This window comes from Anolis sagrei, chromosome 2 (genome assembly GCF_037176765.1).
Source record: "Anolis sagrei isolate rAnoSag1 chromosome 2, rAnoSag1.mat, whole genome shotgun sequence".
Lineage (NCBI taxonomy): Eukaryota > Metazoa > Chordata > Lepidosauria > Squamata > Dactyloidae > Anolis > Anolis sagrei.
The window spans coordinates 20,904,130-20,926,203 of NC_090022.1; the positions used below are offsets into that span (position 1 = coordinate 20,904,130).

Below are 22,074 nucleotides of genomic sequence, written 5' to 3' on the forward strand. Positions count from 1 at the left end.
TATGATTCTATGACCCCTGGGGGGGAAACGAGGGGGTGTCAAAGGGGTAAGAGGGCTCACCAAAGAACACCAGAAAACACAGTATTTTCTGTTAGTCATGGGGGTTCTATGTGGGAAGTTTGGCCCAAATCTATTGTTGGTGGGGTTCAGAATGCTCTTTGATTGTAGGTGAACTATAAGTTTCAGCAACTACAACTCTCAGATGTCAAAGTCTATTTTCCCAAAACTCCAACAGTATTGACGTTTGGGTATATTGAGTATTGTGCCAAATCCATTGCTTTCTCTTGTTATAATCTCCCCTGTTGTGACACAGGGGAATGATACTTTCATTTGGATTACAATTCGCTAAGTTTTGCCTATACAGACCCTTAATGTAACAGTACAAGGGCGTCTTGAGAAATGTAATGTTCTCTGCTTAAGAAAGGGCAGAGCAGCCTGGATCTCAAGGATCTTTATTGTTAATGGAGTTGAAATTTCATTACCTGTAATTTATTGTCCTTTGTCTTGATCCCATCCGAACATGACCAAGAAGGGGACAGGCCTCTGCCTGCATTGATATCTCTCTAGACCAGATTAACTGACAACAGAAATAACATCTGTTATAAAATGTAGGCCTGTGACTCAAACATTTCCCTTTTTTTTCCTCCTGTAGGATTTTTAGTGTCTTCTTTTCCTGATTAAGCCAGAAAAAAATTCAAAAGCTTGATGTTCTCTCTGCATTTTAGCAGGCTAATAAAGGTAGCACTCTTATGTGAATTTAGGATTTTGTTGTATTTTGTGGCACAGGCAAGTAGTATCCTGGATTTATTTATTTATTTATACTATTTATATTCTTCCCTTCTCACCCCGAAAGGGACTCTGGGCGCATCACAGAACACGTATATAGAAACCATTCAATGCGGATTATACAGCAGATAGAAGTATTTATAGGCTTTTTCTCATCATTCGGCATCTTTTGGAGGCTGTGCTCAGTTCCGGCCACAGGGAAGTGCCGTCGCTCCATCTCCTTACCGAAGAACTTTGTTTGTTTGTAAACTTTCGTCTGAATGCAATGCCTAAAATTCCTCCCCGCTTAATGCGGTTCCTAGTCATCTACTCACATTGCTATTTTTGAATCACTAGGTGGGCAGGGAGCTGGGCTGAAGGTCAGGAGCTCACCCTGACCTGGCTTTGAACTGTCAACCTTTTGGCTGGCAATATCTACTGCACATGCAGTTGGTAATTAACCTGCCATGCTAAAGCTGGCCCTAACCATCAGACCCAAAAAATTGAGGTTTCTAAACATCATTATCAGATCCAAAGAATTGAAGAAATACAACCATCCCTTTCAACCTGGATTGTTCAAATGGAGCAAGAGATGCCCCACCAATCTTGATTGCCGAAGAGTACCATTATTCTGTGCAGAAATGTAACAGACCTACAATCGCACACCATGAATTCTACAATCTTTGAGGCTCATTGTTTACTAACTGCTCACCTCCATACCAGTAAAAAAAACCTGCTAATAGCAGATTTCACATTAAAGCAAGAGACAAAGTGGGTTCTCATCCTCGAAAAGTAATAAATCTGCTTGAGTTCATAGTGCTACAAGGCTCTTTCGTGTGATTAAGATGACAAGTGCAATTTATCACACTGAAAAGCTGAGGATTTAAAGCTCCCATCAGGAGAGGACTTGCCATGAGACTATGGAGGGAAAAGGCCCATAACTCAAGGGTAAGAGCTCACCTTTTGCATGCAGAAGGCACAGCAGATTCTGTCCTCGCATCTCCAACAAAGACGTCTGAAACCCCAGGGTTTATAGCTATATAACGTAGGCCAGGGTGGACAACCTGAGGTCCCTTTGTAGCATTTGCTCTAAATTCAAAAGTTTTTACAAGCCTCTAAAAGAGTGGTCTGTCCCTGCCAAACAACCCAGTAAGTTGAAAGGCAGGAGAGTAAAACAGAATATCACTACTACTTCTATTATCATTGTCAACATCATGTTGATGTTCAAGATAGTTTGTATTCAAATAATAATGCCCCCTCCATCAATGGACCAGTACCTGTGTGTTTTTTTTTCATGATGTTGTTATAACTATGTTTGTTTTATTATTTTATTTGATTGATTTTAATTTGAAGACCGACAGGTCACAGGTTCGAATCCAGGGAGAGGCGGATGAGCTACCTCTATCAGCTCCAGCTCCTCATGCGGGGACATGAGAGAAGCCTCCCACAAGGATGATAAAACATCAAAATCATCCAGGCATCCCCTGGGCAACGTCCTTGCAGACAGCCAATTCTCTCACAACAGAATGCTCCTGACACGACAAAAAAAATTATTCTAATTGTGCCTCTGTTGTTATCTGTAATTTTGGGGCTTGTCCCTTGTAAGCCGCTCCGAGTCCCCTAGGGGAGATGGTTGGCAGGGTATAATAACAAAGTTGTTGTTGTTGTTGTTATTACGCGCCCAAACATCAGCAAATGTGGAGGGCTGACTTTCCCTCTCTCTCTCTCTCTCTATACTAGAGGTTGGTTCCAAAATCCATGGATCTTCAAGCCCCATTATATACAATGGCATAGTAGAATGGAGTCCCTTATATAAAGGGAAATCAGAGTTTACTTTTTGGAAAAAGTAAAGAAATTTTCAATGTGTGATTGTGAGAATTATGGATGCAGAATATGTGGACACAGAAGGCCAACAGCACATGTTCAAAGTTATTATTAAAACACGGTTAAAACACGACACAGAATTAACACCCTTTAAAGCAAATCCATTAAGAGAGGGGGGAGAAATACAAATCACACCATGAAACAGCTATTAAAAGCCTTAATGGTTGGTTCCAAGAAAGAGTGTTGGAACAGAAAGGTTTTCATTTGCCACCAGAATGACAAGAAGAAGAAAGGAGAAGGAGAGAGAGAACAGTGTTGCGTAAAGAAAGACAGAAAGATGATAGGTTCAATTACTTCTGTCTTTTACCCTTCAATGCCACTTTCTTGAGCTGCAACCATATGCAAACCCTGAGAGACCATCTTCAAAGATTATAGCCCCCAACCTTTAAAAAAGATTCCCCACCTGTGGTGTAACTTATATGAGCTAGATGTCCCATCAGGTAAAGTTGGCACCAGGCAACCTTGTGTGCACAAAAAAGTTGCCATGCACCATGTTTTTCTACTTACTACGGTCTTTCCATTCATCTTCAGAGATGTTCACCTTCAAATCTGCCCAGAAAGCTATTCTTAAACCTCTAATGCATCAGGTTAAATGGACTACCACACTAAACTCAGCGAGGACAGTCATCTACCCTGCTCCCAGAGCTGGAAAGTTTTATCTTAAAATACAGTTTTATGTAAATATTAAAAAACATTTAACCTACTGATGCCTCAATTAATGTAATTTTATTGGTATCTATTTTTATTTTGAAATTTACCAGTCACTGCTGCATTTCCCACCCTTGGCTTATACTCGAGTCAGCAAGTTTTCCCAGTTTTTGTGTTAGAATTAGGTGTCTCGGCTTATATTCAGGTTGGCTTATTATCAAGTATATATGGTACTTATTTATTATTATTTTATTTCTAACCCACCTATTCTTGTGGTTTGGAGTGTGGCAAAACATAGGTAGAAACACATCACTATAAAACACTAGTTGTCCCCTGTCACGCGTTGCTGTGGCCCAGTCTGTATATATGTGTTTTGTATGTGTTTATATATTTGTGTATATGTGTATATATATGAGTTTGTGTATATATGTGGCTTTGTGCATGTGTTGCTGTGGCCCAGTCTGTGTATATGTGCTTTGTGTGTGTGTGTATTGTGCGTTGCAAAGTATGTGTGTGTTTGCATATATGTGTGTGTGGTTTTGCGCATGAGTTGTAATGTAATGTATTTTTTGGCTTTTTAAGTCCCTTTTGCTGTGTTTTTCTGTGTTTTTATTAGTGTTTTTATTGGCCTGACAGGTGTATTGTGTCAAATTTGTCCAGTGGTTTTTGAGTTATGTTAATCCCAAAACGGACATTACATTTTTATTTATATAGACTAGCCATCCCCTGCCACATGTTGCTGTGGCCCAGCCTGTGTATATGTGTTTTGTGTGAGTATATATGTGTATATGTGTGTGTATATATGTATTTATGTGGTCATACGCATGCGTTGCAAAGTATATATTTTTTTGGTTTTTTGGCTTTTTAAGTCCCTTCCACTGTGTTTTTCAGTGTTTTTCTGAGTGATGGTCACTTGTTGGCCTGATAGGTGTATTGTGTCCAAATTTGGTGTCAATTCGTCCAGTGGTTTTTGAATTATGTTAATCCCACAAACAAACATGACATTTTTATTTATATAGATCATACAAAATACATTTATAAAATGAATTTCTATGAAATACATGTATTAAAATACACAGATTGAGTATTAAAATTCAGTAATCACAAGGCACGAGTTTAAAACTCATAGCTAAAACTGACTTGGTAGGTTGACTTTACTGCAAATTTATTTTACTGTAAGCCATCCTGAAATCTTCAGGTGGAATACAAATATTTCAATAACTGAATATATTAGATATTCAGATATGCTCCACAGGGTTTATTTACTCTGGATGTCAAATCTAGATTTCCTGTTACAGAGTGTCAACATCCACACAAGCCAATGAAGAAGCCAATTTTGCTGATCAACTCTAAGGCGAGTCAAAGCCAGGCGAGTCAAAGCCTGGAAGTACAAATCAACACTCCGTTGCCCCAACTGAAGTCATAAAACACAGGAGCAATCATGAACAATGAAGAGAAATGTACAAAAAAAATTGAAGAAAATGCCTCCAGGTGAACATAACACCTTTAAGAACACACATAAGTGCCAGCTGCTCAACCGAAGATCTCAGCAGCAGTTCCTTCATGCACCTATTTCTCCTCTTGACCAATTAAATGCTTATTTTATTTCCAGCCATCCAAGGCCAGGAAGGTGAGAGCATTAAAAAAGATATCCCCTTACCCTCACCCCCAAAAAGGCAATGATCAGTTAGTTCAATGAGGTTTTCAAAATTTGTTTTGGACAGTTTTGAGCCATGGGAAGGGAAGGGAATGAATCACATGAGCTCAGAAATAATAAATACTGGATGTCGTAAATCTGCCCCAACATCTTGAACTGCAAGCCGCTGTCACCCATCCAGCTGGCCTTGGAGAACTATTCCGCACAATGCCAAGAAACTGTTTTAAGATCACCGAGGCTTGTGGAGCTTATGGGGAATGTTTCAAGAGACAAGTTGATAGGCTTAAATACACACACATGCAAACACACACAGAGAGAGTATATATATCTAGTTGGAATTGCACTTTGCCCTAAACAAACAGCCAGGGCTGTAATGGAACACTTGCTGAACTCTAGAAAGCAATTTCATAGATACAAGTGGGGCATAATGAGCTCAGATCTGTATACTATGTGCTGCCCTGCCCTTCTGTCAAGGGGGTTACGGTCCTTCCAAGCTTGCTTTTTAAATTCACTATAATCCTCACAGGCTGGCTGCGATGAGAGAAAATGACTGAAATGTCACCTAATGAGCTTGATAAACAAACAGGGATTTGAAACTGTGCTGCCTGATTTGGATCGAATACACAAATCACTCCATTCATATGCACATGAGAAGCATGAGTTCCCAACTGGCATGCCTAGGTTTATTTGTTATTGCTTTGATGAACCGCATCAACACCAAATTGGGAGGGATAGCCAATACTCCAGAGGACAGGAGCAGGATTCAAAACGATCTTGACAGATTAGAGAGATGGACCAAAACTAACAAAATGAAGTTCAACAGTGACAAATGCAAGATACTCCACTTTAGCAGAACAAACGAAATACAAAGATACAGAATGGGGGATGCCTGGCTTGAGAGCAGTACGTGTGAAAAAGATCTTGGAGTCCTCATGGACAACAAGTTAAACATGAGCCCACAATGTGATGTGGTGGCAAAAAAAGCCAATGGGATTTTGGCCTGCATCAATAGGAGCATAGTGTCTAGGTCCAGGGAAGTAATGCTACCCCTCTATTCTGCTTTGGTTAGACCACACCTGGAATATTGTGTCCAATTCTGGGAACCACAATTCAAGAGAGATATTGACAAGCTGGAATGTGTCCAGAGGAGGGCGACTAAAATGATAAAGGGTCTGGAGAACAAGCCCTATGAGGAGCGGCTTAAGGAGCTGGGCATGTTTAGCCTGAAGAAGAGAAGGCTGTGAGAGGATATGATAGCCATGTATAAATATGTGAGAAGAAGTCACATGGAGGAGGGAGCAAGCTTGTTTTCTGCTTTCCTGGAGACTAGGACGCGGAACAATGGCTTCAAACTACAAGAGAGGAGATTCCATCTGAACACGAGGAAGAACTTCCTGACTGTGAGAGCCGTTCAGCAGTGGAACTCTCTGACCCGGAGTGTGGTGGAGGCTCCTTCTTTGGAAGCTTTTAAACAGAGGCTGGATGGCCATCTGTCAGGGGTGATTTGAATGCAATATTCCTGCTTCTTGGCAGGGGGTTGGACTGGATGGCCCATGAGGTCTCTTCCAACTCTTTGATTCTATCTCCCGTTATAGACCAACTTGGACACTGCGGTCATTGGAGGAGGCCCTCCTCTCGGTCCCACCCCCACCCCAAGCATGGCTGGTGGGAACGAGAGAAAGGGCCTTCTCTGTGGCTGCCCACCCATCTTTAGAACTCCCTTCCTAAGGAGTTAAAGATGCCCCCCTCCCTCCCCACCTTCAAGAAACAGCGAACGACATACATTTACTCGCTGGCTTATGAGGAGGAGGAGTTGGTAATACTACCACTATACCTCTGATTAATAGTTACCATGTGTATCTGTGACCTGTTCGCCCCACCAGCTCAATAGATATTTTGAGCAATGATCAATGATCAATCTATTTGTCTCCAAGGAACTGGGAAATTGATGTTTCTGTTTGATGTTTTGTCTGATATAACTCCTTTGAGGTTGAGAAGGGCAGTATACAAATATAAAATAACAGGCTTTGTTTTTTTACTTAATTTTAGTTATTAAGTCATAATTTGTTTTTATATGTTGAGTTGCCAAATGTTGTTACTATTGATGTATTGTTGTTGTGTTCGGGCATTTGTTTATTTATTTATCTATCTATCTATCTATCTATCTTGTCAGTAGCAACCAGTTCGGGCATTGAATGTTTACCTTTTATGTTTGGAATATGACCTTAGTCCCTCTGGGGAGATAGGGCGGAATATAAAGTTGTTATTATTATTATTATTATTATTATTATTATTATTATTATTTTAAACACAACAAGATGAGTCCACAGCAGACAAGATCACTCTGCTGGCTGTTGTATTGGTGTCTACGACTGTGTGATGTATCGGCGAATAATGCATGCAGAAGCCAGTAAGGTAGCCTTCTGCAGCTGGCAGATGGTAATTTTGTCAGTGCTTTTTTTTTTTTTTGTCGTGTCAGGTGCGACTTGTCAGTGTTGATTGTGTTTAAGTGCAGGCCAAGGTCTTTAGGCACTGTACCCAGCGTGCTGATCACTACTGGGACCACCTTGACTGGCTTGTGCCAGAGTCTTTGCAGTTCAATCTTTAAATCCTCATATCATGTCAGTTTTCCCAGTTGTTTCTCTCCAATCCTGCTGTCACCTGGGATTGCAACATGGACAATCCATACTTTGTTTTTTTAACACAATTGTGTGGTCAGGAGTATTGTGCTCCAAAACTCTGTCTGTCTGAATCTGGAAGTCCCCATGTTCATTCTCTGTAATTTTTTCCGGCTTGTGATCCCACCAGTTCTTTGTTGCAGGCAGATGGTATTTTCCGGCTTGTGATCCCACTAGTTCTTTGTTGCAGGCACAAGTTCCAATGAATCATCTGAGCAATTGTGTTATGCCTCTGCTTGTAGTCTGTCTGTGCGATCTTCTTGCAGCAGCTGAGGATGAGATCTATTGTTTCATCTGCTTCCTTGCAGAGTCTACACTTGGGATCTGTTGTTATTATTATTATTATTATTATTATTAATAATAATAAAGATTCAGGATCATTATTATTATTATTATTATTATTATTATTTTGCCATTTAGTGTTTGCATTCCACTTTACCCCTCTCAACAGCAAATATAAAAGAACAGCCCAGGATAACACAATAAAGGATTATCTGGCATTTTTGTATGCTACAGGTGATCTACCAGTAGCATTTTAGACACCTAAATTGAAAGTTATGTCAGTTACCACTTGGACAACGTCACGCAGCGAGACTTCAGGCTTACAAAAACCATTTTTCTTTTTTCATTAGAATGTCAAAATCCACCAGCTAAGACAGATACAAAATAAAAACTCAAACAAGTGGACCAAAATGGTAGGAATCGAGCACTGAGTGTTTCTGACAACCTGTACAGCTCAAGAATTTGGGATCAGGAACAGAATCAAGTTGAGGAAACCTGTCCCACAAGATTCCCATTCCTTATCTTTCTTTAAATGTTCTATTTAGCAATCTCGTTCAAAATAGGGGACGATCAGCACTTGGTGTGTAACCAGCACCCGTATCCACAGATTCTGTATCTACAGATTCTGTCCTGATAACTTGTAAATATTGTGTTTGTGGCACAAGTTCCAATGAATCATCTGAGCAATGGTGTTATGCCTCTGCTTGCATGACTGCGCGATCTTCTAAACCTCTTAAATTCTACAATGTAGATGCCTCTCAAGAGCTGTGACTTCATTAACTGAACCAGTCGATGTACAATTTTATTTATTTACACATTTATATCCCATCCTTCTCAACCCTGAAGGGGACACAGGGTGGCTTTACAACAATTCTATGCCATATATTAATACATCAGTAAATAAACAAAAACATTAAAACCAAACCCATTTAAGACATAGCAATAAAACATCAATGAAAATCACATGATCCAATGCAGTCTTCCTCCTTTTCTGCTGCCTTCAATTGTTCAAAATATTGTCTTTTCTAATGCGTCTCATGATATATCCAAAGTACAAAGTTCTCAGTTTCGTCCTTTTGTTTTCCAACTGTGGATCCTTCTAGGAATCAAGTGCCATTCACCAACAGACCATGCTCCCTAATCACTAGAGATCCTGGGATTCATCCACGCTTTCTCCTTTTCTCCTTCCACCTTATCCCAGAGAAATTTAGAACTTTTCAACACTTTTTTTTGTTGTGTCAGGAGCGACTTGAGAGACTGCAAGTCGCTTCTGGTGTGAGAGAATTGGCCGTCTGCAAGGACGTTGCCCAGAGGATGCCCGGATGATTTGATGTTTTTATCATCCTTGTGGGAGGCTTCTCTCATGTCCCCGCATGAGGAGCTGGAGCTGATAGAGGGAGCTCATCCGCCTCTCCCTGGATTTGAACCTGCGACCTGTCGGTCTTCAGTCCTGCCGGCACAGGGGTTTAACCCACTGCGCCACCGGGGGTTCCATTTTTCAACACTTGCTGTATTTTTCAAACAATTCTCCCTTCCAAACAGAAGCCCCCTCTCCTGTCTTATCCCAGCAGATTGTATTTAATAATAACCAAAAAGTCCCAATTAAAAATACTGCTTGCCCTGCACTGGTAAGGTATAAGTACCAGAAGGCCTGCTGGCAGGAGATGATGGAAAGTACTTAAGATGCCAACTGTGAGATGCTTGGAAGGACTTGGTGGGCTGGAGTCCAAAAACCTGGATACTGAGCTTCTTTGTGGATGTTTCTCTAAATTGCTTCCCATTCACTTCTAAGTAAAGCATGCAACTTTACAAGTGTCAAATTACAAATGAAAATTGTGATTTTATGTATCCTGTTTCAATCTGACTGCAAGTCCATCACCACATATCTGTGTGTGTGCATACACGTACACACACACACACATAGTTTCTGTGTGTATATATGTATGTTTATTTGAATAATTGTATATTTATTTATTTACAATATTTATTATTCTGCCCTTCTCACCCCAAAGGCGACTCAGAATGGATCACAGAACACATGTCGGCAAACATTCAATGCCATTATATACTGACAAGGCAGACAACCAACTCTACCCAGATAGAGGTGTTTATTTTTTTTTCCATCTCAGGAATAACTTGAGAAACTGCAAGTCACTTCTGGTGTGAGAAAATTGGCCATCTGCAAGGACGTTGCCCAGGGGACGCCCGGATGTTTTAATGTTTTACCATCCTTGTGGGAGGCTTCTCTCATGTTCCCGCATGGGGAACTGGAGCTGACAGAGGGAGCTCATGCGCACTCTCCCTGGATTCGAACCTCCAACCTGTCGGTCTTCAGTCCTGCCGGCACAAGGGTTTAACCCACTGCGCCATTGCAGTGGGTTAAACCCTTGCCATCTTGGAGGATGGTTGGTTCCTGCCATGGGGATGTGGGGTGGGGCTGTCGCTCCATTTTCCCTGCCAAAGAGCTTTGTTTGTAAACTTCCTCCTTGATCAAATCACCAGCCATTTTCTGGCTTTTCCTTATAGGTGCCTTAAATACCTCCCCGCTTTAAAAGCGGTACCTATTTATCTACTCACGTGCTGTTTTCAAACTGCTAGGTTTGAATGCAAATTTCCTGCTTCTTTGATTGCAATTTTCCTGCTTCTTTGAATGCAATTTTCCTGCTTCTTGGCAGGGGGTTGGACTGGATGGCCCATGAGGTCTCTTCCAACTCTATGATTCTATGGTAAGCAGAAGCTGGGCTAAAGGCCAGGAGCTCACCCCAACCTGGGCTTCGAACTGTCAACCTTTCAATTGGCAAGATTTACTGCAGCTGGCTGTTAACCTGCTGTGGTAATGCCCATATACAGTACAGTATTCCCTTACTTATTGCAGATGCTACGTTTCAGGACCACCCGCGAAAAGTGAAAATACGCAAAGTAGGGACTATATATATATATATATATATAGCATTCCAAGGGTGAGGCAGAAACAAGGAGAGATTTAAAGGCACCACACGCCTTTTTTTCTTTTTTCTTTTTGCTAGCTTTAAGGAAGGGGCTATAAGGCCATGATTTACGTAATGCTTTTTATCTCCTCTCTCTCTCTCTTTTACCATTGGCTGCCTCCCTCCCAAGGGGTGGGGGATGAAACCCCCTTCCACACTCCATTGTCGCCAGGAGGCAAAAACCTGCAAAACAGCGAGTCCGAAAAAAAGTGAACTGCAAAGTAGCGTGGGAACACTGTACTCGTATACACACACACAGTCAGACCTCCACATTTGCTAAGGTTCGGGGAACAGGACCCTGTGAATGTATAAATTTTTTTCTATCTGAGACAGCTCCTCCATAGGAATCTTTGAGACCTCCAGCACGACTATGGTCAATTTCTACTATAAGCCAAATAGAGAATCACTCCAAATGATCTAGAGATTCCTAAGGAGGTGTTCTCTCTAGGAATCTCTAAGTTCACCAGTGCATTGGAGAAGTTGATCACAGAAATGCCCCAGAGGAGCTAAAGACTTCTAGAGAGATCGTCTGAATCAAATCTGTGCATAATCAAATTAGTAGAAGTTAAACCCGCAAATGTGGAAAGTTGATGGTCTACCTGAGCTTTAGGGTTACCAGAGTGAAAGCTGGTGAGAGCTCCCGTATCTTTCACAGGTATGTAGAAGAAGGCATTTAAACAGGTTTTGCTTGTCATGCAACCAGGTAACCAGAAACACCTGTTGAAATTCCCTCTTCTACCTAACCAATAAAGGCACTGGAGCCTTCTCCAGATGCCACTCTGGCAACCCCACCTGAGACTTGAATATCCCATTCAAGCATCAGCGTACCTGAAGACATAGGTTGTGATCCACCAAACTACATGTTAATCAGCTTGTGTTAAAATAGGTGTTAGCTCCGCAGGGAGCAAGAACAAGACTAAAAATAAGAATTCTGCCTCCTAATGAACTCTGTGTTAGGATTGCCAACATATTAAAGGAATACAACAACAATGAATTTTTCCTCCAGTCAACGAAATATCTAGAATTGTAATAACTTAAAACTTCAGTTGAGATTTCAGAAACACAATGTTGGCAGCCAGTGAAAATGGGCAGACTGAGATATCAAGGGAACACAGCAGATATAAAAATCCTAAGAATGAACCATTTTCAGTTTCTAGGTTTTGAAAAAGCTAGAAATTTGGAGTGGAAGGAACATTTCATAAAGGACAAATACTTATTTGAGGGACAATGTTTTTTTGTATCCATATCCCAGCTGCATCCCAGCCTGAATGGTGTACTAAGGGTGCATCTATATCAGGCATGGGCAAACTTTGGCCTTCTGGCTGTTAGGAATTGTGGGAGTTGAAGTCCAAAACACCTGGAATGCTAAAGTTTGCCCAGGCCTGATCTACATGATAGAATGAATGCAGTTTGAAAGCAGTTTGCCTACCATGGCTCAATATGATAGAGTCTTATGAGTTGTAGTATTACAAGTGATTTCTAAACACCTTTGCAGAAGCATACGAGAAGCTTGGCCTGTCATTGAACATCAAGAAAACCAAAGGGCTCTTCCAGCAGTCACTAACAACCCATTTGCAATGCCAGAAATACAGCTTAATGGTGTAACTTTAGAAAATGTTGTCAATTTCTGCTACCTTGGCAGCCACCTCTCCACAAAAGTCACCGTTGACACTGAAATACAACCCCGCCTGAGCTCTGTGAGTGCAGCATTTTTCCAAATGAAGCACAGAGTGTTTGAGGACTGGGACAACCATAGAGAGACCAAGATGCTTGTTTATAAAGCTACTGTCCTCCCAACCCTGCTCTATGCCTGTGAAACGTGGACTGTCTAAAGACGTCACACTCAACTCCTGGAATGATTCCATCAGCGCTGCCTCTGAAAAACCCCGCAAATCTCTTGGGAAGACAGGTGGACAAATGGAAGAAGCAAAGACCACTAGCACTGAAGTGATGGTCCTCTGCCATTAGCTCCACTGGACTGGCCACATTGTCCAAATGCCCGACTACAGTCTCCCAAAGCAGTTGCTCTACTCCCAACTCAAGAAAGGAAAAAGGAATGTTGGTGGGAAGAAAAAGAGATTTAAAGATGGGCTCAAAGTCAACCTTAACAACTGTGGCATAGACACTGAGAACTGGGAAGCCCTGGCCCTTGCACATTCTAACTGGAGGTCAGCTGTAAACAGCAGTGCTGTTGAATTTGAAGAGGCACGAATGGAGGGCGAAAGAGAGAAACATGCCAAGAGGAATGTGCATCAAGCCAACCCCTACCAGGACCGCCTTCCACCTGGAAACCAATGCCCTCACTGCGGGACAACTCGTGGGTCAAGAATAGGGCTCCACAGTCACCTACGTACCCACCGCCAGGACACTGAACTTGGAGGACGATCTTACTTGGACAATGAGGGATCACCTAAGTAAGTAAGCAAGTTTTACAAGGTCTTCAGCAGCCTCTACCAAAGGCAACTGGTGCCTCACCAACCCCAATTATTCCATAGCATGAGCCATGGCAACTAAAGTTGTGTCAAACTGCACCCTAGGGCTCCATTCAGGAAGGGATGTTGCTGAGGAACAGATAGAAGGACATTACCCCCAAATAAGTATTGCTTTTGATCTTTCGGGACACTTCCACACAGCTGTATAAAATCCACATTGAACTGGATTATATGGCAGTGTGGACTTTGATAATCCAGCTCAAAGCAGATATTGTGGATTATCTGCCTTGATACTCTGGGGCCCCTTCCACACAGCTGAATAAAGTCCCACATTATCTGCTATGAACTGTGGGTATATGACAGTGGGGACTCAGGGTCCTTTCACACAGCCCTATATCCCAGAATATCAAGGCAAAAAATCCTGCAATATCTGCTTTGAACTGGGGTATATTAGGGCCCTTCCACACAGCCCTATATCCCAGAATATCAAGGCAGAAAATCCCACATTATCTGAGTGTGGACTCAGGTTCCTTCCATACAGCTGAATAAAATCCCACATTTTCTGCTTTGAATTGGAATATATGACAGCGTGGACTCAAAAACCCCAGTTCAAAGCAGATATTGTGGGATTTTCTGCCTTGATATTCTAGGATATAGGGCTGTGTGGAATGCCCCCAGAAACAATCAATACACCTCTCTGGGCCCTTCTAGGCAGGTCCTATATCCCAAGACCCAATCCCAAGCTTTCTGCTTTAAACTGGATTATATGAGTCTGCACTGCCAAATAATCTGGGACTAAGATACTATTCCACTCACCCCTGACTTTACTTAGACCCCATAAACCTTGCTTCCCTCCTCACTCTGCCAGAATATCAAGGCAGAAAATCCCACAATATCTGCTTTGAACTGAGTTATCTGGGTCCTCCACCAAAGACACCCCCAAGACTGACCCTTTCCCCTCCCCACTCAGGGACAAGGCACACACATCCCTCCCAGATCTTCTAGTCTTGGGACCCTTCCACACAGCCACATAACCCAGAATAGCAAGGCAGATAATCCCACAATATCTGCTTTGAACTGGGTTATCTGGGTCCTCCACCAAAGACACCCCCCAAGACTGACCCTTTCCCCTCCCCACTCAGGGACAAGGCACACAACCCTCCCAGATCTTCTAGTCTTGGGACCCTTCCACACAGCCACATAACCCAGAATAGCAAGGCAGAAAATCCCACAATATCTGCTTTGAACTGGGTTATCTGGGTTCTCCACCAAAGACACCCCCCAAGACTGACCCTTTCCCCTCCCCACTCAGGGACAAGGCACACAACCCTCCCAGATCTTCTAGTCTTGGGACCCTTCCACACAGCCACATAACCCAGAATAGCAAGGCAGAAAATCCCACAATATCTGCTTTGAACTGGGTTATCTGGGTCCTCCACCAAAGACACCCCCCAAGACTGACCCTTTCCCCTCCCCACTCAGGGACAAGGCACACAACCCTCCCAGATCTTCTAGTCTTGGGACCCTTCCACACAGCCACATAACCCAGAATAGCAAGGCAGAAAATCCCACAATATCTGCTTTGAACTGGGTTATCTGGGTTCTCCACCAAAGACACCCCCCAAGACTGACCCTTTCCCCTCCCCACTCAGGGACAAGGCACACAACCCTCCCAGATCTTCTAGTCTTGGGACCCTTCCACACAGCCACATAACCCAGAATAGCAAGGCAGAAAATCCCACAATATCTGCTTTGAACTGGGTTATCTGGGTCCTCCACCAAAGACACCCCCCAAGACTGACCCTTTCCCCTCCCCACTCAGGGACAAGGCACACAACCCTCCCAGATCTTCTAGTCTTGGGACCCTTCCACACAGCCACATAACCCAGAATAGCAAGGCAGAAAATCCCACAATATCTGCTTTGAACTGGGTTATCTGGGTTCTCCACCAAAGACACCCCCCAAGACTGACCCTTTCCCCTCCCCACTCAGGGACAAGGCACACAACCCTCCCAGATCTTCTAGTCTTGGGACCCTTCCACACAGCCACATAACCCAGAATAGCAAGGCAGAAAATCCCACAATATCTGCTTTGAACTGGGTTATCTGGGTCCTCCACCAAAGACACCCCCCAAGACTGACCCTTTCCCCTCCCCACTCAGGGACAAGGCACACAACCCTCCCAGATCTTCTAGTCTTGGGACCCTTCCACACAGCCACATAACCCAGAATAGCAAGGCAGAAAATCCCACAATATCTGCTTTGAACTGGGTTATCTGGGTTCTCCACCAAAGACACCCCCCAAGACTGACCCTTTCCCCTCCCCACTCAGGGACAAGGCACACAACCCTCCCAGATCTTCTAGTCTTGGGACCCTTCCACACAGCCACATAACCCAGAATAGCAAGGCAGAAAATCCCACAATATCTGCTTTGAACTGGGTTATCTGGGTCCTCCACCAAAGACACCCCCCAAGACTGACCCTTTCCCCTCCCCACTCAGGGACAAGGCACACAACCCTCCCAGATCTTCTAGTCTTGGGACCCTTCCACACAGCCACATAACCCAGAATAGCAAGGCAGAAAATCCCACAATATCTGCTTTGAACTGGGTTATCTGGGTTCTCCACCAAAGACACCCCCCAAGACTGACCCTTTCCCCTCCCCACTCAGGGACAAGGCACACAACCCTCCCAGATCTTCTAATCTTGGGACCCTTCCACACAGTCACATAACCCAGAATATCAAGGCAGACAATCCCACACACAATATGTGTTTTGAACTGGGTTATCTGAGTCCACACTGCCATATATCCCGCTTCAAAGCAGATAATGTGGGATTTTATACAGCCCTTATTCTTTTCCACAATGGGGACTTGCTTAGCCCTGTCTCTCCCCCCACCCTTCTCTATCCCCCCATGGGATAAAGAAACCCCTTCCCTTCTTATGAATGCCTCCCAAGAAGAGACAAGACTGATCCAATTCCTTCCTGTGAGTGTCTCCAAAGTGTGGGTCCAAGCCCCCCCCCCTATACAGACACACCCCCTCTTTAAAAGGATCCCAACCAAGAAGCCCTCTCGGTCTTGGCTTGGCTTCCCCACACACAGTCCCTCTTCTTCACCCCTTTCCCATCCACAGACTCCCTCCCAGCCTGCTGCTCCCCTTCTTACCTCGCCCAGGGCGATTCCATCCACTACTCCCTGCTGCCCCAGAAAACGAAGGGAGGGGACTTTTGGGGGGTGAGAAGGGGTCCCTTCAAGGGTCTCCCCCAAAAGCGGAGAGGAGGATGGAGAGAGCCTTTGGAGGCGCCCGGATTCAGGGAAAGGGGCTCACCCCCAATAGCAACAGCAGCAGCAAGCAGGAGGAGGAGGAAGGCAAGGGAGTAGGCGGGGGGCGCGCCTTCGCCATGGCAAGCTCAGCGCGGGGCTGGGATCGCATTGTCTCCCCGGCTGGGGCGGGGCCAAGACAAGCCACGCCCCCTCCTTCCACTCCTTGAGGGGGGCGGGGGAGTTCAGGATGAACCTCTTCCCTTCAACGCCGGGATAGTAAGGACAAAGATGGGGGAGAGGATGACAGCTGGGTCCGGAAGCGTTACGGAGATGCCGCAAAGGCGGCTGTGAATAAGGGAAGAGAGGGAGTGAGAGCGGGGAGAGCGAAGGAAGGAGAGAAAGGAGGGGACGCTTAGGGCAAGGGTTAGGGTTTGGGTTAGGGGTTACGGTTAGGGTAGGGGTTAGAGCAGAGGCGGCCCTAGGTAATTTTCAACGGTAAGCAAACAGTATTTTGGCGCCCCCCCCCCCCCCCAACCAATCATTGATATATATTTTCTGTTCGTCGTGGGAGTTCTGTGTGCCATATTTGGTTCAATTCCATCATTGGTGGAGTTCAGAATGCTCTTTATTTATTTATTTATTTATTTAGTACACTTGTATACCGCTAATATCTCAGCCTGTGCGGCGACTCATTGCGGTTTACAACATATTTAAAAATACAATATTCACTTTAAAAATATAAAATAAAATATAAAAATACATACATATACATACATAGTATTGGGCCACCAATACAGACCGGAACATCTCATAGTTAAAGTCGTAATCCAATTCGTTATCCTTGATTGCTAGTCCATGATCAAAACATCATCACATCGGAATTAGTTGAAAACTTGCTCGAACATCCAAGTTTTCAGTTTTTTCCGAAATGCCATTAGCGAGGTGGCTGATCTTATTTCAGTAGGGAGGGCATTCCAAAGCCGGGGGGCCACCACAGAAAAGGCCCTATCTCTCGTTCCCGCAAGCCGCACTTGTGAAGCAGGCGGGATGGAGAGAAGGGCTTCTCCTGAAGATCTTAGGGTCCTGGTGGGCTGATAGGCCGAGATACGTTCGGATAGGTATGTAGGGCCAGAACCGTTTAGGGCTTTAAAGGTCAAAGCCAGCACTTTGAATTGGGCTCGGTAGCTAATCGGTAGCCAGTGGAGCTGGTACAGCAGAGAAGTTGTATGCTCCCTGCGCCCTGCTCCTGTTAATACCATGGCTGCCGCCCGTTGGACTAATTGGAGCTTCCGGGCCGTCTTCAAAGGCAACCCCACGTAGAGAGCGTTGCAGTAGTCAAGGCGGGATGTAACCAGAGCATGGACTACCGTGGCCAAGTCAAACTTCCCAAGGTACGGTCGCAGTTGGCACACTAGTCTTAACTGTGCGAATGCTCCCCTGGTCACCGCCGAAACCTGGGGATCCAGGCTCAGCGATGAGTCCAGGATCACACCCAAACTGCGAACCTGTGTCTTCAGGGGGAGTGCGACCCCGTCTAACACAGGCTGTAACCCTATACCCTGTTCGGCCCTGCGACTGACCAGGAGTACCTCTGTCTTGTCTGGATTCAATTTCAATTTGTTCGCCCCCATCCAGACCGTCACAGTGGCCAAGCACCGGTTCAGGACCTCGACAGCCTCCTTAGTAGCGGGTGGGAAGGAGTGACAGAGCTGGACATCATCTGCGTACAGATGACACCGCACCCCGAAACTCCGGATGATCTCGCCCAGCGGCTTCATGTAGATGTTAAACAACATGGGGGACAGTATTGAACCCTGAGGAACCCCACAAAACAAAGGTTGTGGGGTAGAACAGGAGTCCCCCAGTGACACCTTCTGAGACCGACCCTCGAGGAATGACCGGAGCCACTGCAGAGCAGTACCTCCGAGACCCATTCCCGCGAGGCGTCCCAGAAGGATACCGTGGTCGACGGTATCGAAGGCCGCTGAGAGGTCGAGTAGCACCAACAGGGACACACTCCCCCTGTCGAGCTCCCGACGGAGATCATCCACTAAGGCGACCAAGGCTGTCTCGGTACCATGTCCCGGCCTAAAGCCAGACTGTGCCGGGTCTAGATAATCCGTGTCTACCAAGAATGCCTGGAGTTGTGAGGCCACCACACGTTCCATGACTTTGCCCAAAAAGGGAAGATTGGAAACAGGCCGATAGTTTACCAATTGAGTGGGGTCCAGTGATGGTTTCTTCAACAGCGGTTTTATCACAGCTGGCTTTAAGCTGGCTGGAAAAATGCCTTCCCGAAGGGAGGCATTAACCACCACCTTAACCCACTCGGCCAATCCCCCTCTGGCCTCCTTTAGAAGCCAGGATGGGCAGGGGTCTAGGATGCATGTGGTAGCTCTCATTCCTCCAAGCACCTTGTCCACATCCTCGGTTTGAACCAATTGAAATGAATCCATCAAAATCGGACAAGCAGATTACATCCTCAGTGTTACATCCTCAGAGACTGCCGTTAATATGGTGTCCAGTCCAGAGCGGATCAAAGCGACTTTGTCTGTAAAGAACCGAGCAAAAGCTTCACAGCGAGCTGCCGCGTCATCAGGGCACCCATCCTGAATGGTGGGTTTTAAAAGGCCTCTGACAACTCGGAACAGTTCAGCCGGACGGTTCTTTGCAGACGCAATAGTGGCCGCAAAGAAAGTTTTCTTTGCGGCTCTTATTGCCGCGGCATATGACCTTAAAAAGGACACAAACCGTGTTCGGTTTGGCTCGCTCGGATCCGAACGCCACACGCTCTCTAGTTCCCTCTTCTTTCGCTTCAACACCGCCAGCTCCTCAGTAAACCAAGGAGCTGGTTTAGTTCGGCTACTTGAGAGGGGACGTTCTGGAGCGATCGTGTCTATTGCCCTGGTCATCTCCCCATTCCAGAGAGCGACCAGGGCATCAACAGGATCACCAACCGAGGTGGCGGGGAAATCCCCAAGAGCCATCAGGAATCCTTCCGGATCCATAAGCCTCCTGGGGCGGACCAATTTAATAGGTCCTCCACCTCTGCGGAGGTTAGGGGGCGCAGTAAGTCTAAAGCTGACCAGGTGGTGGTCGGTCCATGGCAACGGAGAGATGGATAACTCCTCAACACCGCCACCTTCCTCCCATCCCTGGCAGAAAACCAAGTCCAATGTATGTCCAGCACTGTGGGTGGGGCCAGATACTTGTTGGGACAGACCCATGGTCGCCATGGTAGACATGAAGTCCTGAGCCGCTCCCGTTAGGGAAGCCTCGGCGTGGACGTTGAAGTCCCCCAGCACAAGCAGCCGTTGGGACTCCAATGCCATCTTTGATTGTAGGTGAACTATACATCCCAGTAACTATACTTGCTGCACTTGCTCCCTTGCCTGGCCCGCTTTGGGTCCGGAGGCGTGCCTGAAGACCCCGGCGTGTACACCAAAAGTCACCTCTTCTCCTGACTTTCTCCTCAGCCATTGAGACCGAGAGAGAGAGAGAGAGAGAGAGAGAGAGAGAGGTGGAGATGCCCAAAAACAAAGGAGGGAGAGGAGGTGGGAGATACCTCCAGCCGAAGGGGCTCTCTCTCTCTCTCCCTCTCTCTCTCTTGGTCCCAATGGCTGAAGAGAAAGTCAGGAGAAGAGGCAACTTTTGGTGCGCATGCCTCAGACATGCCTCCGGACCCGAAGCGGGCCAGACGCAGTGGCTCCGCCCCTTGGCCCACCCATGGATTGGGGAGAGGAGAGGAGGCTTTGGAGCGCCAGGGGATTGGGAAAAGGGAGCTGGTCATGGGGAAGGGATCGAACGTGGAGAACGATTGAGCGCCAGCTCTGCTCATGCACCCGGTGGCCAGGTGGAGCAGGAACGAGAGGGGCTAGGCAAGGCTCAAGGGCCCGGGCCCTTTGGGAAGAGGATCGCCCGGCAGCAAGGCAAGAAAGCCGAGGCTCCCCCCGGACTGCTAGGACTCTTGTGAGCTGAGGGGGCACTCCTCAAGTGGCGGTCGAGGGACATTTACAGAGGCGCCTCTGCGCCCCTGGCAAAAAAAAGTGTTCTGCGACCACTTACTTCGCATAATGGACAAGCCGCCCCTGGATTAGAGTTAGGGGTTATGGTTAGGGTACGGTTTAGCATTAGGGTTTGGGTTAGGGTTAGAGTTTGGGGATAACTGTATGATAACTCGTGCCCTAACAAATTTGTGAACATCCTGCGGCTTCTCCATGATGACAACAGTCTTGGACAGCAATGGCTCCCAAAGTGACCCATTTAAGGTGGAATCAGGTGTCAAACAGGGATGTGTTATTGCCCCAACCTTATTTTCCATCCATCTTATTTTCCTAGTTTGGAAGAAGTCAGCAATGCCATCAGCCAACAAAAAAATAACAAAGCCAGCAGACCTGATGGGATCCCTGCTGAAATCTTTAAAGAGGGAGGACCTGAGCTGACACAACTCGACCGGCTCATAGAAAAAGTGTGGGTGACCGAGAAAATCACAGCAGATTTCAAGGATGCCACCATCATCACCCTCTTCAAAAGGGGGAAAGAACAGACTGCGGAAACTATCGAGGTATCTCCCTTCTAACCTCCGCTGGGAAAATCCTCGCAAGAATCCTTGCAAACCTCCTTCTGCCCCTCTCAGAAGACACCCTCCCAGAATCCCAGAACGGCTTCCACCCCTCCAGAGGAACCATGGACATGATCTTCACTGCACGACAGCTCCACAAAAAATGCAGAGAACAAAATCATTCAACACAGTGAATGGCAGCACTCTCTGGACCATCCTCCAAAAAATTGGGTGCCCAAACAAATTTGTGAACACCCTGTGGCTCCTCCATGATGGCATGATGGCAACAGTCTTGAACAGCAGTGGCTCCCAAAGTGACCCATTTAAGGTGGAATCAGGTGTCAAGCAGGGATGTGTTATTGCCCCAACCTTATTTTCCATCTTCATTGCTATGATACTTCACCTTGTTGATGGGAAGCCTCCCACTGGAGTGGATATTATCTATTGGACAGATGGCAAGCTATTCAACCTCAGCAGACTGAAGGCCAAAACCAAGATTACAACAACATCTGTTATAGAACTCCAGTATGCTGATGACGTCATCTGTGCGCATTCAGAAAACCTACAAACCACTCTGGCAGTCAGCTGTGACCAGCAGTGCTGCAGAATTTGAAGAGGCACAAACGGAGGGCGAAAGAGAGAAATGTGCCAAGAGGAAGGTGCGTCAAGCCAACCCCGACTGGGACCGCCTTCCACCTGGAAACTGATGCCCTCACTGTGGGAGAAGATGTAGATCAAGAACAGGGCTCCACAGTCACCTACAGACCCACCCCCAGGATACTACTCTTGGAGGACCATCATCCTCGGACTACGAGGGATCACCTAAGTAAGTAAGTAAGTCATGATAACTGGGTACGGAAGCTCCAAGAGTTACACTGTTTCCACTTCGCTCCTTTGGGAGTGCTGTTTGCGC

At 45.7% G+C, this 22,074-nt stretch overlaps 1 protein-coding gene across 1 annotated transcript in view; it reads right to left on the reverse strand.

Annotated features, from left to right (window-relative positions):
• The window catches only part of DDAH2 (DDAH family member 2, ADMA-independent), a 62,275-nt gene extending 45,476 nt beyond the window's left edge, over window positions 1-16,799 (reverse strand). The window contains exon 1 of the mRNA XM_060759416.2: window positions 16,502-16,799. The gene's annotated coding sequence lies outside the window, so the exon portion shown is untranslated. The remainder of the gene's footprint in view (window positions 1-16,501) is intronic.
• Window positions 16,800-22,074: the final 5,275 nt, after the last annotated feature.